Below are 14,165 nucleotides of genomic sequence, written 5' to 3' on the forward strand. Positions count from 1 at the left end.
AGTACAAAAAATCTGAAATCACACACAAGAAGAATGTCACATAATTCATATAATTTTTATTTACAAACTATATACCATATTAAGATAATAGACAACAAAGAATAGCAAAGAAGTGTATATAGTTTTGAGCATAATGAATTATTTAACTATTACAATTGGGAAAGGATTTCTACCAAATAAAAAGGGGAAAGAGGCTAAACTTTAAACTCAATTATTTTAAACTTAATGTATAATAATCACTTTTAGTTAATCTAAAATTCTAAAATGTTCTGAAAAATATAAAAGAGGAAACCTCTGAAAAATTCTAAAAGTGTATAGTAATAAAAATGAGATAAAATGCACTACTAGATATTCAAACATATGAAGCCAGCATAATTTAAAATGTATAATAGGTATAGATTGCCAATCAATAGAGCCACAGATAATTTTGGCAAATATATATGGAGTCAGTTATGTATGTAAGGAAATCTAGTGGTGCTAAAGAAGACATTTCAAAACAGTGAAGAAAAGTATTAATATTTAATAAAGTGGATATGGGACCATTTAGAAACAAAAATTTGATAGAAGAAAAATTAGAAAACAATTTTATTATTTTAATTTATTATTTTTTACAAACAGGTAAAGACAAATTCCAGCAAAATTAACAAAAAAGAAAATATGGCAGGATAAAATGTTACAAAGGGAAATATATTTTTAATGTAGGGATAGGAATGTCATTTACAAATAACATGAGAATCACCAGAAACCATTAATGAAAGACAAGGAAATAAAATTTAAAAATTCTTTATTAAACATTAGTTTCTATAATAACAATCAAAAAGTACAGTCTTGTGATAAAAAATGCATTTAGGTTAAGGACATTCATTCACCTATAGGATAATGGTCCCATAGATTATAATGGCATGTCATCATAGGTGTCCTAATATCATAGCTCAATGATTTCTTCACTTGTTGAGGTGATACAGGTGGGATGAAATCTATGGTTCTGGTAGTCCCATAAAGTGTAGTATATACAATTATATAGAGTGCATAATATTTAATTGATAATGATAATATATTACTATTTTACTGGTTTAAGTATTTACTATTACTATATTATTCATCATTATTTTAGAGTGTACTCCTACCTAAATATAAAAAAAAAATATTGTCAAACTATATGTCACATTATTCTGTCAGTAGTCTCATGCATTTCATGATTCCCATAATTTTTTATTGTAGCAAGAGGCTACACTGAGTGACTGACCTTTGCCATCTAGGTTTGTGTAAGTTCAATCTATGATATTCTCACAACCAAAAAACACCCAAGGATATATTTTTCAAAATATATTATCTTCATTAAGTGATATATGACTACTCTCACTTGCTTAATATAGAAAAAGTGCATGGCTAGTTCAGTGCGTAGTCTATCAAGTGATTATTCAGGACAGCAGACTGTTCAACTTTCTCTTGGCTAGAATGGTTTCCTGGGTCCTAGTTTAGTTCTCAGTTCAGCCCTGCTTCCTAGAGACTCCTTCCAGCTGGGTGCTGTCTTGGTGCAGTCCCTACTTCATGTTCACATCAAGTCTTGTCTCTGAGTAATCTTTTCTTCCTCTGCAGCACCATGTTCACACACTGTGAAAAGTTATAAGTAGTGGACAGTTAGCCATTCTTTCACTATAGAAAGAAAGAATATGATGTTTGTAAATATAAAAATGCCTTTAAAAGCACATATTAAACATTAGAAGTATTATTAATATATCTGCCTTCTGAATAAAAAAGAGTTCTTTTGGAAAGCAGTGAAAGTATTGAAAATACACTATAAAAAATGAAGAAATTACAAATGCTCAAAAATGCTTGAAAATATATGGTATATTTTAATTGAAAAGTAAATTTAAAGCTCTTTGATCTCAAAAATACATACACACACAGATCAGAGAAAAGGAGATATGCAGATTACTATGCTCAATCATTTGACAATGATTATGTAAAGAACAATGGGGAAAAATACAAGGGACTCTTTGGGTGTTTATATTTTGATAGTTTTGGTTTACTTTTGTGAATTAGATGCATTAATATTGAAATCCAAAAATTATTTTCAAACATATTAAAAAAAACTCATGAACTGTAAAACATTGGGAAAGTTTTATCTATTTAAGCACATTATTAAGCTTAACTAAGTTTTAACCTAATGTTCCTGAGACTTCACCTGCAAAATCATGAATATATGCACCTAGAAAATATTTTGCATGATTCTAATGCTAGTGGTTTCTATGAAACACATTTTAAGAAGCACTATGTTGATAAGTAAAGAGTTAGGAAAAAACTTGCATATGTAGTAATATTTAATTATATTTCACTATACATTACCATAATCAAAACAAATATGTTCCACAGATATTTCCCCTTAATCAGACTATTCTGTTATGATGTAGAAAGTCTGAGGAATTTTCAGTGTATTCATAGTATACATATTATGCAAATCACAGTAATAGTTATTTTCTCCATGTTTCTGTCTTTTTTAGAAATTGTGGGGCTGTGGAGCATGTATGACATTTCACTTATTTACTGACACACCTCTCTGTCTGGCACAGATTTTACATATAATTCTACAAAAACAACCTGTTGGATGTGTATGTAGAGTTAAAAGTATGAATAAGTGAAAAGATTGATATTAATGTTATTGTTTATTCTTATATATGGATTGTATTTTAGGTTCAGTATTATGAGATAATCTTCTCAATCTACTACAATAGATGTAAATACACAGAAAGATTGTTTTACAGATTAGTGAGAATGAAAATGTACCAAATATTCTGATAAAGCATTTAGTTTATTTGCTTTTTCTAAAAAAAATCCCTCAGTGATAATAATCAAGGAAAATAAAGTGTTTAAATGGTTGAATTTTGAAGTGGGCTTTAGATGCTTGAATACTACCCCAAACATATTTTATTTTGGTGATTATTGAGAAAGTTTCCTGGACTTTCTACAATTCCATTCTCATCAGAAAAAGTGGAATGATAATAATACAGCTGACCACTAGAATCCTCCAAGGAATGAATGAAATATTTGTAAATATGTCTTTCATATATTAACCGCTAAATAAATGATCACTAAATAAACTCTATGTGATACCAGTGCAGGGTCTTCTATATTATCATAATCTGAGTTTTGAAAAGCATAATGATTTTACCATGTGGGAGTCTACTGAACGATGATTAGATCATAAAACACACATAATCAATAAATAAATGATTTTAACCAATAAAGCTTTTGTTCAATGCTTAAGGTTATTTGGGGGGATCTATTGATGTGCTTTCTTCTAGTAAACAATTTAATCAATTATGCCCAAGATAAAACTTTAAACTCACAGATTTTTAAGAATGTTGTGTAAGAGGAGAAATATAAGAATACATAAGTGTGAAAATTAATATTCATCATCAAATTTGTTTGAATTAGAAATGTGTAGGGGATTAGTAATGTACATTTGCAGATGTGTCTGTGGGGGTGTTTGCACAGATCATTGACATGTACGACAACAGACTGAGTTGTGGGGGAATGCTCCCCTGATTGTGGGTACCACTATACAATAGGCTTGCTGCCCAGATGGGATGCAGAAGGGAATGAGGAAATTCACCTTAAATTTAAAAAAACCTCCATTCTGCTTGAACATGTTTGTATTTTGATACTGGTATCACCTGTGCCATCACCAACCATCACATCAGACTGTGGCCTTCACTGCAGATACAAACCAGTGTCTCTCCAGGGGGCTTCCAGGCTTTTAGGCTTGGATTGGTATTGCATCCTTGATTCATGTTCTTTTTGTGACTTCCAGCTTTTTGAATTGAACAGCTACTGGATTCTCCAGATCTCCAGTGTGCAGAGGCCGCTCTAACTGTATATTTTTCTTTCATGATACAGATCACTATTGAATTCTTCCTATAGAGAACACTAACCAATATATTAAGTAAATATATAAAACTTTCACATATAATTTAAACATGACACTAATTAATGTTAAGATGGTATGAATTCTATCTGTAGAGATGAATTCACTAAATTGAAAATTTATGCTTAAAATGTTTCCTTTTGTATGTATGTGTAAGTCAAATAGCTATTTCTAATAATGTCTGTATTTCATTGTTATAGTTAGTATGAGACTAAGGTGATGAACAATAGTAACATGTCTCTCTTAGTATTAAAATTTAAAAAGAGTACTCACTGGGATATTTAAGATTATAACACTGTTCACAAACAAGATCAAATATTGGCTCAGTTCCCACTATTGTAATAGAGTTAGGAAGCTTGAGAAAATATTTTCCTATTGATTAAAGACAAAAATAAGTTCATTTTTTTTTCCTCTCCTTTCTTAACTCTGAAAGTTCTGCAGTCTCATTTCAGCATTGAGTCATCCAGAACAATGTTCTCACAAATTTCTCCTAGATGCTGAGACCCCAGATTCTTATGCATAAAGCCCCACATGTTTATTTCCAGAGTAGATGGAAGGGGGGCATATATGTAATAAAAACAGCGCATGACATATAACTCACTTTTCTTGAAGTTAGAAATCAAAAATAACTTGTATATTTTAAAGAGAGCATTTTCTTGCCTATTTTTTAAAGAGTATTTGAGGTCTGAACATCAATAGTGTGAAAATAAGGTAAGGAATAATATGGAAAATAAGGTAAGGAATAATATGGAAAAAAAGAGAGAGATAGTAAAGAAATATTATTATTTCTGATGAGAACATCAGAAGCTTACTTTTGATGACAGCGTTATGTGTTTTTTTTGTTTTGGTACTGGGGATCGAACTCAGGACCTTGCACTCGCAAGGCAGGCAGTGGAACCACTGAGCTAAATCCCCAGCCCAGTGTGATGTGTTACAATGACAAAATCAAGTTAGAGTGAAAACATCCTTCAATTTTAGTCTTTTGCCTTTATCTCATGTAAGTTTTATGCTAATGATCTTTCACAATTCAAATATTGATAATTTGGAAAACAACCCTTGGAAGCATAATTTTCCAAACAGAAGCAAAAACATGTGGTTACTAAATGGAATTCAAATTTACTGCTTCAGATACTGCTTGTATCTGCTTTTTTGAAAGTGATCTCAGAAATACTTAAAGTTGTTTCTGTGAAAAGACAGGAAAAAATTAAGTTATTATGAAAGTAAATATATTTTTAAAGTATCTTATAATATGACTCTGATTAAGTTATTTATTATTCAGTTATTTGTTCCTTAATTCATCGTTGATACATATCTTTACCATCTTAATTCAAATTATTTCTATTCATTCAGTATCATTATGATTATGTTTCTACTTTTAAATTTTATTTTAATATTGGGTATGACTATCATTTAAATCTAATTTTTCCTTAATAAACTCATGTTGAGGTTTTATTCCCAATTTAACATTTTTGAGAAGTGATGGAACATTTAAGAGGTAAATAGGGTAAATAGGGTCATGGAAACTATTAGTTATCTTAAGATTGGAATCTTATAAAGTGTTTAACAGGTGCTCACACTATACTACTGAATATCAAAAACTGTGATCTGAAATAAATCACTTTCTTTTATAATTTGCCTAGCACCATGTACTTTGTCATAGCAACACAAAATTGACCAAGACAAATATTTTCTGGTTAGCAGGCAATAACTCATTTTTCTACTTTTAGGATAAATTTGCAGCCTTAGTTTTTTGTCTTCAGTTATTCAAAGACTAATCCATCTATAATTTCTGTCTTGACACAATTCAACAAGTATATTTATATGAACCCCAATTTATCTTATTAATTCCACAAATATGCATAGCATTAACAACTTAAGAATCTGATTTGCATGTAGAAATATCTTGGATGAAAATTCTTGATATTAGTATCAGGAAAAGTTTTTAGACCACGGTGATTTTTAAGCTGAATAATTCTAAAACTTTCTCCTTTGATTCTTCCCTCTTTCTGAAGTCATCCATCAGATTTATCTTTCCTCTGTTATGAACATTAATAGTTCACCTGAGCTTTGCTTCCTATCTGGACCATGGCCTTTCATTCTGATTCTATAGACAGTTGTGATAAGTTGTCGCTCATCTTTGTATTCTTATGCAATAAAAGTTATGATTAATAAGAATACCTGAAATTGCTGATCAGTGTAAATTAACAATTTAGGATCACAGAGTTAGCAATTGAATATAAAGATTTGATGAATAAGAAGCTTACCTAATAATGGTAATTAACTGGCTTTTATCAAAAGTCTTTCTCAAAGAATAAGAAGGTTCTTGTCAAATGTCATATATATAACATATACATACATATATATATTTAATCTCAACTCAGTGTTTTGTTTTTAATAACTTTTCTCATTCACTGCATCTTTTCATTGTACCAGGATGAGTTCTATGTGATATGTGTATAGTGTTTGTATTAGACAACATAATCTTAACTTTCAAAAGTAAAAAATGAAGATCATATTAATTTGTTATTATTATTTTCAATTTATAGATAAGGATTCTGAACAGCAGTCCAGGATCTCTGAGATAGCCAGAGAATTATGAAGTGAAACTCTAAATCCATATATTAGTATCTATAGGTCATCATACAAGAGAGTATGAGCTAAAAATCCTTATATATTAAAATATTCCTATCTATAAAGAATTTTAATAATTCTTCATATCCAACATGACTAATAAAAGTTTATAGCTTTTCTTGACAACAATTCCTAAGAATGATGGTAGCTGTAATCTCTGTTACCAAAATACAACACAATTTATTAAACCATAGCAACAGAATAATACATTTGATGAACACTTTGTAATTGTGTGGGGGGTGGGGAGAATTGCATGTTTAAAATGTAGTTTAGGGAAGCAGAATTTATGGTAATAAATGAAGAGTAATACCTTACTGTTAAAATTTTAAGATATCAACTTTAATTTAAAATGAAAAATGAGTATCAATATTAATTTCACTAGCAAAGAGGTAGCCTCATTTCATTATGAAACTAGTAATAATACACTGTTTGACTTTTTATTCATTCCACAAATATATATTATTTTCTACATATGCCAGTCGGTATTCAAAACTCTCTGGTTTTCATGATAAACAGGGAAGAAAATACTTCTACATCCATTGATTTTCAATTTGTCTGTAGAAAAAGTAAAGAACAACAAAAAGGAGTCAGGTGAGGTGCTGCAAACCTATAGTCCCTCTGGAAGACGCTGTAGAGGGATCAGGAGTTCTAGAACAACCTGGACCCCTTAGAGACTTAGTAAGACCCTCTGTCAAAATCAAATACAAAAGGAAAAAGTTAGCTCAATCCAGTAGCCCAAAGTTCAATCCTCAATACCAAGGAGGGATTTTCCATAGGGAAACAAAAGCAATAGCTAAGTTTTACTGCATACTCATTATGTGAGATGCATATTTATGAATGCCACTCAATCTGATTTTCAAAATCAGAGTGTTACTGAAAAAATATTATCATATTTTTTCAAGTGAGAAAAGTGAGACCCATAAATATTAAATAGTTTATGGGGTTCCAACCAGGCAATTTTTGATATTAATAGACTTCACTTGTTTAATTTTAGAAGACATCCCAGTCATTTCATTTGACAATTAGATAGTGACAAATGCAACAGTGAGACCAGGTGACATGGAGAACACTTGAAAGCTAACCCTGATTGCCCAAACATGGGAATAAGGAATATGATATATATTTTTTTGTTTTAATTCTCTATATCTTAGGGTGATTTTTTCTTAGTAAATGGTATCTACTGTATTTTGCATTTATTTTTATACATCAAAGAGTAGTTTTAAAATGATATTCATCTGCTATATTGAAAGTAAATAGGTAAAAAATAACTGATTATTATTTTAAGTGTGTATTACACATATTGGACTTGGTGCATAAATTAATTTTATGGAAAACAGTATACTCTGAGCTATTTTGACAACAATGCGTTTTCCAGTTTGTGGGACAATATACCTAACTACTACTTAAAGGAAAGGCTTATTTTAGTCAGTTTTCAAGGCTTCAGTCTATGACTTCCTCACTCCAAGGAAGAAACATCATTGTAGTAGAGAGTGTTGGAATGAGGCCACTCACTTCATGGTGCGGGGGTAACAGGTGGAAGGGACCAGGGCTCAGACATAGTACTATCTTGGTTATGTTCTTCTTACTGGGACAAAATATCTGACATCCAATTTGAGGTGGAGAGGTTTGTTTTGGCTAATAGTTTGTAGAGGTCTCCCAAGATAGTTTGAGGGCTCCAAGGCAGGGTCACAGGCAGAGGGACATGGTAGAAGTATGGCAGGCAGGAAGCAGAGGGGGTACAGGGAGGTGAGATACATACACCCTTCCAGTCCACACCTGCAGTGACCCACCCCTTTCCATCAGACTTTACTTGCCAACATCACACCCAGCTATAAGCTTATCAGTGGACTAATCCAGTGATGAGTATCACATACCCATGATCCAGTCACTTATCAAAAGTGCTACTAATAGGCACATGGGACTTTAAGGGAACATCTAGATATCAGCCACAATATTCCACTCCTGGTCCCCAAAAGACTCCTAAATTATCAATTTGATAGTTGAAGTGTGCCACAAAGACGAGATTTTCCAATCATGAACTGGTTCCTGTTCGACTGAAGAAGACGTATACAAAATGAAGCACACCCTGACAACTGAAGCTATTTGGGCCTAGCTACTGCATAATCATAATCACATATGTTTGCCTACTAAGCAAAATAAAAACAAGCTTCAAAATAAATTAAATGAAATATAATAAATTTATCTATAGTTGTTCAATTTTTTTTGTTTTAAAGCCTATAAAGCATTGAATCATTCTTCAGGTAATTTAAATATAGTTTTTAATTAATGGCTACATACATTTCAGATATATAATATTACTCACTATATTAATCAATAAAAGCTCTTGTGAATAATGGAATATGGAGGGAAATGTATACATTTCACTATATAGAAATATTTTCAATAGCTTCCTTGTAACTAGTTAGTAGATATATGAATATTATCTAAGTTGCCTCAAATCTTATTCTAAACATTTTGGTTCATGTTTTTATGTCATAAAAACCTACCATGTTTATATTTTCTCTGAAAACTATACCATAAAGTTTTCATGAACTCTGAATGTGTAATGTACTCATTTTGCATACTAATAAGTAATTAATTTTAGCCAAACTATAAGTAACCACAAACCAACTTAACCAAGCTTTTTAGCTGCAAGGAATATATTGACCTAAAAGAAACATTAAAAGTTAAGTACGATGCTGACATAGACAGATAGTAAAATTCTGATCCCTACACCTTATTTAAAACTTAATTATTGATTTGTTATAGCATTGGTAGGGTGAAATTAATTCAAATAATTAATTAACCAGAATATCACATTCCTTTGGGTCATTCTAACTCAAATAAGCCTGATCACCTCAGAATATCATATCCATCAAAAACCTAGATGCATGCATTATGCTATTTTTTAAACAGTGTAATAGATCATATTTCCCTTAAGATTTTTATTAAAAAATAATTCACTTTAATAATAAATAGAATTAATATTACCATCAAGATACTACTTAATATATCTTTCCTTACCCATTCAAATTATTGCCCAGAATTCTTCAACAGAAATGTGACTAACTTTCCAGGTAAGGACAAAATCATTCTGGAAAACATCAATAAGTATGTTAAAAAAAACCCCTAAGACCCAAGAATGATAATATTATATAACGTGGACCTCAAAAAAGTAATTTCTAAGATTGAAATCGAGTGAGCATTTGTTATAATTTCTCCAAACTTTTACATTTTTTAAATAATCTGGAGCAATTCAGTCCACTAAAATTCTACTTGCATCTATTTTATTTCCTATTTTTGGTTACATTAGAAAAGGGCTTTGTTTTGGGGAGTTATGCTTGAATAAAATTCAAGTTAATCATCTAGATATTTAAGAAAACTCCAGACTTTCTCCTGTCCTTTCAAGAACAGCTTTATATTCATCAGTTCATTTGTTCCACAAGAAATAAGGTCAAGGATATTTTATTTTGTTCAGATTTTTCAGATATGTCACAAAAATGCATTCCTTGGTCGGGGGGAATTTTCATTTACAAAAGGCCTATAACCTGCATGGATTAAAACACCAATATCATCCAACTAAAGGGCAAAGTGTGGTAGTCATAGCTCCATAATTGTTCTCAACTTTCATTAAGAGACACTATATTAAACTGATGGAAAGCCCTTCTTAATCAGCCTTTGCTAAAACTACTCAGGTAGGTTATTAAGATGAAGAGAGGGAAATTAAAGTGTGCCTGAGGAACCATGTACCTTGATGACATTTATCTTTCTAGCAACAAAATCTGGGTAGCACAGATAGATATTTGGGGGTCAAAAGTTCAAACTTATTATTAGATTTTATTTTAAATATTAGAGTTTAATATTTTCAATTATTGAAAATAATGAAAATTAACCTATTTCAAGCCAATTCATATATATATATATATATATATATATATATATATATACATATAATTTTTTTAAAAATAGAATGATAAACCTATCCAGGACTTGGAATGTCTAATGTCATGTTTTTATGTAGACCAGATTTTTATAGCATTACTCTCTCACAACCTGTGTATGTGAGAAATAGCAGATTCTTTATATTATAAAACACATTTTGCAGAATTGCTATTAACTACACATGATCTCTGAATTCACAATAAGCTAGCATTGTTACGCTCAAGATATTACGATAATTATAAAAAAAGGAGAAAAATATTAAAATTTTAAATACTTTAATGATGTTTACATATATACAAGGTGTGATCAGTAAAAGTTAAAAATACAATTAAAGATGGATTGCCTTTAGTCTTCTAAAAATGTTCCCCTCACAGCTATCTCATTATTGTGGCCACTTTCTAAGGCAGTTATGAAAGCCCTCTTTAGTTTTCTTTGAGGTGTGATAAAAAATATGGTGAATACTGCTGTTTGGTGCCATCCAAAAAAAAAAAAAAGCAAGCTCATAAAAATATTATAGTGTGTTATTATCCATCTTATCCACCATATATGAAATCATGTGACTTCTGGCTTTGTCCTAAGTCTAAATGACAAAGAAATATAAATGATTTGAAATGGTTAAGGACATTCAGGACATGGAAGCAGCTATGACAACACAATGAAGGATACTCAAAAGAAATTTTTGATCAAGGAAAAAAATGTGTCTGTGTGTAGGTGTGAGTTTATGTACACAAAGTGAAATTACTGTATAAATTAATATTTATCCAATTCAAATTAAATATTATTTCTATTATCTTACTACAAAGTTGCTAATCTAAATCTTATAATATTCAAAAAATGGTGTATTTAAAGATTATTCTATTAAAGTGATTACTTCTTGAGCAATCATATATGTGTAGTACACAAGGAGGCAGCATGGGATGTATCATTTTATTATAAAATTTTATAAATGAGTAATTTTGGCTGGAAAATTATAACATTTTAGGTAATCTTTTATAAAGGAAGATATAATTGAAGTAAATTTTAAAACTTAATTAAAATATCCTATTCATGATATTGGGCAGCAACAAATTTTTCTGCATAAAAAGGCAATATGTATGAAGATATTCAACAGGAACCATATCTTATCAGATGTATGACAAAATATTTTGTAGCACACAAGTGCAAAAGGAACTTTCCATATATAATAAAAAGTGGGAAAGCTATAAATCAAAAAAAAAGTAAAATGGAGCTGGTATTTTAATGATGAGACCATAGGCATTTAATAATTTATATATTTCTTATCATGAGAATTATTAGGAGACTAGAATATTTTAAGAAAGAGAACAGCATGTTTCCATTTTACCTCCAGTACTAATCAGCTTTCCCGTCTCTGACACCCAATACCTGATACACAGAGCTTAAAGGAAATGACATTTATTTAAGATCACAGTTTCAAAGAGCTCATGCAATGGCTGGCTAGTTTCAAGGCAGAAAGGGCATGTCAAAGGTAAGCTGCTCCTCCCATGGAGGCCAGGAAGTACTGAAAAGGAAGGATCCAGAAGCAAGACATACATCCTTTTAAGTCAACTCCCATTGACCTGGCTCTTACAATCAGGCCTACCTCCTTGCAGATTCAGCTAATTAATGCACTTTTGAGTATAATCCACTGATGAGTATAGCACCTCCATGATCCAAACATTTTTCAAAGCCCCTCCTCTAAACAATGAGAGATAGGAGGCAGGCATGTAATATCTAAGCCATAATAGTTCCTTAATAATTCCCAAGGATTCAGTTACAGAATGTATGAGAAGAAGGCAAAAGTAAAGACTATACAATGAATTTGGATGGTGTTGCAAAAAATACCTTTATCTAACATAATGGCAATAGTCATCAGCAATGATAGACTAATGATAATAAAGACAAGAAAGTTAGAACTTGGAAGTTGCTTAGGTGTGTGGGCACAAGTATGGGAAATGTATCATTCCAAATGAAAATATTGTATCATTTGATACTATTTTGTTTGTTGTATGGAGAACTTTTTCTTTCCAATTATCTTCACTGTATACCTATATTTATATTTCTAAAACAGAAATTTCATTTCATAAAATAGTCAAAATGGAAGATTAAAAAAAAGTAAGATTGGGTTCTTGATACTATGATCATAGGAATAGTTTTTAAACTCTGTTGCTACCAATTGAAATTATGTGCCCACAATGGCTTAAGGGAGAATTCGATAAACATAGGTGAAATGTTAGATTGTTAATTACTCTAATTCCAGAAAATTTTTTATCAGTTTATGTATATCTTTCCACATAAGAAATTATTTTCAGATTTACCTTTAAATTATGTGAAGTTACTGTCATCAATATCAACGCACTCATCAGTCTGCCTTAACCAATTAACAATGTAAAAGCCATTGAACATCTGAAACTAATACATTTTTAAAATCACATAGAAATTGTCTGTGAAGTTCCTTGGAAAATATTCTTTGTCATAAAGTTGAATGTGCAAAGATAAGTTTGATAGGGTGTCGATGTATCAAAATAACACATTTCATGCTGTGTGATAAAATTTTTACCACTGTCAAACTCAGAAAAATAATATCTTAGCAGGTTTACAAGGAAGCAAAACATGCTTCATTATCACTCTGAATATTTCATGAGATCAAAGAAAGTATGATATTTTTTTCCCAGGGAAGAAAATGTTTGTTACTGAGAAAAAGTTGTTTAAATTTGAAAAGATCAACATTTCTGAGATAAATGTCAGATTTTTACTTAAAAAGTAGGAGTTTCCAAATATTCTCAGTGTGAAAAACCATAATCTAACAGTTTAAATAAGATTGCAATTGTAGAGATTCTAGTTTGCATAGACATTGCGATTGAAACATTGCATATTTTTAAACACTGAAAAGATAAACTAATGCTCTGATACAAGATTAATTTTAGTGTTTCAGTTGTGTATTTTTGCTGAAGCCACTGTACTGTGATACATCTAAATTTGTTTTTGTTTTTGGTACCAAGGATCGAGCTCAGGACCTTGTGCTTGCTAGAGGCAGGCACCAGAACCACTGAGCTAAAACCCCGGCTGAATACATCTAAATTTGAATCCAAGTCTTCCATCGCTATGGCTAACTTTTCTAGGCACTTATATCAATTTCTTAATAATAACATACAAAATGACACAGCTTGGTTGGCTTGCACAACAGACATGTATTTTTTCACACTTGAGGATGTAAAGAGTCCAAGAACAATGTATGGCAGGAGTTGGCTCCTCCTGAGGACTCCTCCTTGATTTACAGATTTACAGATTTACCTGCTCTCTGAGTCTCCAGCGGCCTTGCCTCTGTTTGGCCGCGCCCTGCTACATCTCTCTCACTGTCTTATATGAGCACCCAAGTTACATTAAGACGCACTCTAAAGGTCTCATTTTAAGGTAACTATCTCCTCAAGGGCCTTATTTCTAAATGCAATTATGTTCTGGTGCTCTGAGGGTTAGAGCTGCAACATACGGAGTTCAAGGGGACACAATTTAGTTCCTGAAGGCCCTATTTCATTCAAAGTAAAAACTAGTCATCATTTTAAGTCACATTGATATAGACACTGATCAGAACTAAACTTTTTACTCAGCTTAACAACTCGTAAAATTAAATAAGACTTTAACATATCTATGGAAATTTTTAAGAAAT

General features: G+C 31.1%; 1 long non-coding RNA gene across 11 annotated transcripts in view; it reads right to left on the reverse strand.

The window, feature by feature from the left end:
- Window positions 1-272: 272 nt before the first annotated feature.
- The window catches only part of LOC106007952 (uncharacterized), a 192,040-nt gene continuing 178,147 nt past the window's right edge, over window positions 273-14,165 (reverse strand). For 7 of the 11 annotated variants that reach the window (XR_015441319.1, XR_015441322.1, XR_015441318.1 and 4 more), the window contains 2 exons: window positions 3,732-9,653; window positions 273-1,614 (listed from right to left, as the gene is read on the reverse strand). This is a non-coding gene — a long non-coding RNA (uncharacterized LOC106007952). Of the gene's footprint in view, window positions 1,615-3,616; window positions 9,654-14,165 lie in introns of all 11 variants that reach the window. The other 4 variants (XR_015441314.1, XR_015441316.1, XR_015441317.1 and 1 more) reach the window with 4 other exon arrangements.

This window comes from Heterocephalus glaber, unplaced genomic scaffold, assembly GCF_053883595.1.
Source record: "Heterocephalus glaber isolate CG9 unplaced genomic scaffold, H.glaber_assembly_v1.0 deba00001509, whole genome shotgun sequence".
NCBI lineage: Eukaryota > Metazoa > Chordata > Mammalia > Rodentia > Bathyergidae > Heterocephalus > Heterocephalus glaber.